Here is a 6,000-nt window from a genome sequence, read left to right as displayed (position 1 = left end):
TATGTGATGTATGAGATTGATCATGTTCTTGTAATAGGAATCACGACTTGCATGTCGATGAGTATGACAACCGGCAGGAGCCATAGGAGTTGTCTTTATTTATTGTATGACCTGCGTGTCATTAAAACAACGCCATGTAATTACTTTACTTTATTGCTAACCGGTAGCCATAGTAGTAGAAGTAATAGTTGGCGAGACAACTTCATGGAGACACGATGATGGAGATCATGGTGTCATGCCGGTGACGATGATGATCATGGAGCCCCGAAGATGGAGATCAAAAGGAGCAAAATGATATTGGCCATATCATGTCACTATTTGATTGCATGTGATGTTTATCATGTTTATGCATCTTATTTGCTTAGAACGACGGTAGTAAATAAGATGATCCCTCATTAAAATTTCAAGAAAGTGTTCCCCCTAACTGTGCACCGTTGCGAAAGTTCGTCGTTTCGAAGCACCACGTGATGATCGGGTGTGATAGATTCTTACGTTCACATACAACGGGTGTAAGCCAGATTTACACACGCGAAACACTTAGGTTGACTTGACAAGCCTAGCATGTACAGACATGGCCTCGGAACACAAGAGACCGAAAGGTCGAGCATGAGTCGTATGGTAGATACGATCAACATGAAGATGTTCACCGATGATGACTAGTCCGTCTCACGTGATGATCGGACACGGCCTAGTTGACTCGGATCGTGTAATCACTTAGATGACTAGAGGGATGTCTATCTGAGTGGGAGTTCATAAGATGAACTTAATTATCCTGAACATAGTCAAAAACCCTTTGCAAATTATGTCATAGCTCGCGCTTTAGTTCTACTGTTTAGATATGTTCCTAGAGAAAATTTAGTTGAAAGTTGATAGTAGCGATTATGCGGACTAGGTCCGTAAACTGAGGATTGTCCTCATTGCTTCGCAGAAGGCTTATGTCCTTAATGCACCGCTCGGTGTGCTGGACCTCGAACATGGTCTATGGATGTTGCGAACATCTGACACACACGTTTTGATGACTACGTGATAGTTCGGTATTGTTAAACGGCTTAGAATTGAGGCACCAAAGACGTTTTTGAAACATCGCGGAACATATGAGATGTTCTGAGGGCTGAAATTGGGATTTCAGGCTCGTGCCCATGTCAAGAGGTATGAGACCTCCGACGAGTTCTCTAGCCTACAAACTAAGGGAGAAGATCTCAATCGTTGAGCTTGTACTCAGATTGTCTGGGTACAACAATCACTTGGATCGAGTGGGAGTTAATCTTCCAGATGAGATAGTGATGGTTCTCCAAAGACATTGCCACCAAGCTACTAGAGCTTCGTGATGAACTATAACATATCAGGGATAGATATCATCCTTGAAGTGTTCGCGATGTTTGACACCGCGAAAGTAGAAGTCAAGTAGGAGCATCAATTGTTGATGGTTGGTAAAACCACTAGTTTCAAGAAGGGCAAGGGCAACAAGGGATACTTCATGAAACGGCAAAACAGTTGCTGCTCTAATGAAGAAACCCAAGGTTGAACCCAAACCCGAGACTAAGTGCTTCTGTAATGAGAGGAACGGACACTGAAGCGGAACCACCCTAGATACTTGGTAGATGAGAAGGCTGGCAAGGTCGATAGAAGTATATTGGATATACATTATGTTAATGTGTACTTTACTAGTACTCCTAGTAGCACCAGGGTATTAGATACCGGTTCGGTTGCTAAGTGTTAGTAACTCGACATAAAAGCTACGGAATAAACGGAGACTAGCTAAAGGTGAGCCGACGATATGTGTTGGAAGTGTTTCCAAGGTTGATGTGATCAAGCATCGCACGCTCCTTCTACCATCAAGATTGGAGTAAAACCTAAAATTGTTATTTGGTGTTTGCGTTGAGCATAGACATGATTGGATTATGTCTATCGCAATACGGTTATTCATTTAAGGAGAATAATGGTTACTCTATTTATTTGAATAAATACCTTCAATGGTCTTGCACCTAAAAGAATGGTTTATTGAATCTCGATCGTAGTGATACACATTTTCATGCCAAAAGATATAAGATAGTAATGATAGTACCACTTACTTGTGGCACTGCCATGTAAGTCATATTGGTGTAAAACGCATGAAGAAGCTCCATGTTGATGGATCTTTGGACTCACTCGTTTTTGAAAAGTTTGAGACATGCGAACCACGTCTATTGGTGTATACGCATGAAGAAACTCCATGGGGATGGATCGTTTGGACTCACTTGATTTTGAATCACTTGAGATATGCAAATCATACCACATGGGCAAGATGACTGAAAAGCCTCGGTTTCAGTAAGATGGAACAAGATAGCAACTTGTTGGAAGTAACACATTTTGATGTGTGCAGTCCAATGAGTGCTGAGGCATGCAGTGAATATCGTTATGTTCTTACTTCACGGATGATTTAAGTAGATACTGAGTGTATTTACTTGATGAAACACAAGTCTGAATTATTGAATGGTTCAAGTAATTTCAGAGTGAAGTTAAAGATCATCGTGACAAGAGGATAAAATGTCTATGATATGATCATAGAGATGAGTATCTGAGTTACGAGCTTTGGCACGCTATTAAGACATTGTGGAAATTGTTTCACAATTAATACCGCCTGGAACACCATAGTGTGATGGTGTGTCCGAACATCATAGTTGCACCCTATTAGATATGGTGCGTACCATGATGTCTCTTATCGAATTACCATTATCGTTCATGGGTTAGGCATTAGAGACAACCACATTCACTTTAATAGGGCACCACGTAATTCCGTTGAGACGACCCTGTTTGAACTATGGTTTGGAGAAACCTAAGTTGTCGTTTCTTAAAAGTTTGGGGCTGCGACGCTTATGTGAAAAAGTTTCATCGTGATAAGCTCGAACCCAAAACGAATAAATACATCTTCATAGGACACCCAAAACAGTTGGGTATACCTCCTATCTCAGATCCGGAAGCAAAAGTAATTGTTTCTAGAAACGGGTCCTTTCTCGAGGAAAAGTTTCTCTCGAAAGAATTGAGTGGGAGGATGGTGGAGACTTGATGAGGTTATTGAACCATCACTTCAACTAGTGTGCAGCAGGGCACAGGAAGTTGTTCCTGTGGCGCCTACACCAATTGAAGTAGAAGCTTATGATAGTGATCGTGAAGTTTCGGATCAAGTCACTACCGTACCTCGTAGGGTGACAAGGATGCGTACTACTTCAGAGTGGTACAGTAATCATGTCTTGAAGGTCATGTTGCTAGACAACAATGAACCTACGAGCTATGGAGAAGCGATGGTGGGCCCGTATTCCGACAAATGGTTAGAAGCCATGAAATCCGAGATAGGATCCATGTATCAGAACAAATCATGGACTTTGGTGGACTTGCCCGATGATAGGCAAGCCATTGAGGTAAATGGATCTTTAAGAAAAAGACGGACGTGGACGGTAATGTTACCATCTATGAAGCTCAACTTGTGGCGAAGAGTTTTTCACAAGTTCAAGGAGTTGACTACGATGAGATTTTCTCACCCGTAGCGATGCTTAAGTCCGTCGGAATCATGTTAGCATTAGCTGCATTTATGAAATCTTGAAGATAGGATGTCAAAACATTGTTTCCTCGACGATATCCTTGAGGAAAGGTTGTATGTGATACAACCAGAAGGTTTTGTCAATCCTGAAAGACGCTAACAAGTATGCAAAGCTCCAGCAACCCTTCTAAGGACTGAAGTAAGCATCTCGGAGATGGAATATACGCTTTGATGAGATGATCAAAGATTTTGGGTTTATACAAAGTTTATGAGAAACTTGTATTTCCAAAGAAGTGAGTGGGAGCACTATAGAATTTCTGATGAGTATATGTTGTTGACATATTGTTGATCAGAAATGATGTAGAATTTCTGGAAAGCATATAGGGTTATTTGAAAAGTGTTTTTCAATAGAAAACCTGGAATAAGCTGCTTAAACATTGAGCATCAAGATCTATGAGGATAGATCGAAAACGCTAAATGATACTTTCAAATGAGCACATACCTTGACATGATCTTGAAGGTTTCAAGATGGATCAGTCAAAGAGGGAGTTCTTGCCTGAGTTGTAAGGTATGAAGTTAAGAGTTAAAGCTCGACCACGGCAGAAGAGAGAGAAAGGACGAAGGTCGTCCCCTGTGCCTTAGACATAGGCTCTACAGTATGCTATGCTGTGTACCGCACCTGATGTGTGCCTTGCTACATATCTGGCAAGAGGGTACAAAGGTGATCAAGGAGTGATCAAGGAGTGGATCACCAGATAGTGGTCAAAATTATCCTTAGAGGAATAAGGATATGTTTCTCGGTTATGGAGGTGATAAAGAGTTTGACGTAAAGAGTTGCGTCGATGCAAGCTTAACACCTATCCGGATAGCTCTGAGTAGAGATACCGGATACGTATAATGGAGAAACAATTTGGAATAGCTCCAAGTGGAACGTGGTAGCAGCATCTATGATATGACATAAAGTTTTGCGAAATACATAGGGATCTGAATATTGCAGACCCGTTGACTACAACCTCTCTCACAAGCATAAACATGATCAAACCCAGAACTCATTGAGTGTTAATCACATAGTGATGTGAACTAGATTATTGATTCTAGTAAACTCTTTGGATGTTGGTCACATGGCGATGTGACCTGTGAGTGTTAATCACATGGCGATGTGAACTAGATTATTGACTCTAGTGCAAGTGGGAGACCGTTGGAAATATGCCCTAGAGGCAATAATAAATTAGTTATTATTATATTTCCTTGTTCATGATAATCGTTTATTATCCATGCTATAATTGTATTGAAAGGAAACTCAGATACATGTGTGGGTACATAGACAACACCATGTCCCTAGTAAGCCTCTAGTTGACTAGCTCGTTGATCAATAGATGGTTACGGTTTCCTGACCATGGACATTGGATGTCGTTGATAACGGGATCACATCATTAGGAGAATGATGTGATGGACAAGAGCCAATCCTAAGCCTAGCACAAAGATCGTAGTTCGTATGCTAAAGCTTTTCTGATGTCAAGTATCATTTCCTTAGACCATGAGATTGTGCAACTCCCGGATACCGTAGGAATGCTTTGGGTGTACCAAACGTCACAACGTAACTGGGTGGCTATAAAGGTGCATTACAGGTATCTCTGAAAGTGTCTGTTGGGTTGGCACGAATCGAGACTGGGATTTGTCACTCCGGTTGACGGAGAGGTATCTCTAGGCCCACTCGGTAGGACATCATCATAATGTGCACAGTGTGACCAAGGGGTTGATCACGGGATGATGTGTTACGGAACAAGTAAAGAGACTTGCCGGTAACGAGATTGAACAAGGTATCGGGATACCGACGATCGAATCTCGGGCAAGTACAATACCGTTAGACAAAGGGAATTGTATACGGGATCGATTGAGTCCTTGACATCGTGGTTCATCCGATGAGATCATCGTGGAACATGTGGGAGCCAACATGGGTATCCAGATCCCGCTGTTGGTTATTGACCGGAGAGCGTCTCGGTCATGTCTGCATGGTTCCCGAACCCGCAGGGTCTACACACTTAAGGTTCGGTGACGCTAGGGTTATAGGGAATAGATATACATGGTTACCGAATGTTGTTCGGAGTCCCGGATGAGATCCCGGACGTCACGAGGAGTTCTGGAATGGTCCGGAGGTAAAGATTGATATATTGGATGAAGGGTTTTGGAGTCCGGAAGTGTTCCGGAGGTACCGGGTGATGACCAGCATGACCGAAAGGTGTTTCGGGAGCCCCGGCAAGTGTTGGGGGGCTTCATGGGCCAAGGGAAGGGGGCAAACCAGCCCACTAAGGGGCTGTGCGCCCTCCTCACCTATTCCCACGTGACCAGGGGGTTTGGGGCGCCCCATCTAGGGTTCCCACCTCCTGGCTTGGGGGCCAAGTCACCCAAGGGGGAGATCCCATCTGCCCTGGCCGCCGCCCCTCCTAGGGGAAACCCTAGGGCACTTCCCCTCCCCTTTGCCC

This window comes from Triticum aestivum, chromosome 1B, assembly GCF_018294505.1.
Source record: "Triticum aestivum cultivar Chinese Spring chromosome 1B, IWGSC CS RefSeq v2.1, whole genome shotgun sequence".
NCBI lineage: Eukaryota > Viridiplantae > Streptophyta > Magnoliopsida > Poales > Poaceae > Triticum > Triticum aestivum.
Note: the sequence above shows the minus strand (reverse complement) of the source record.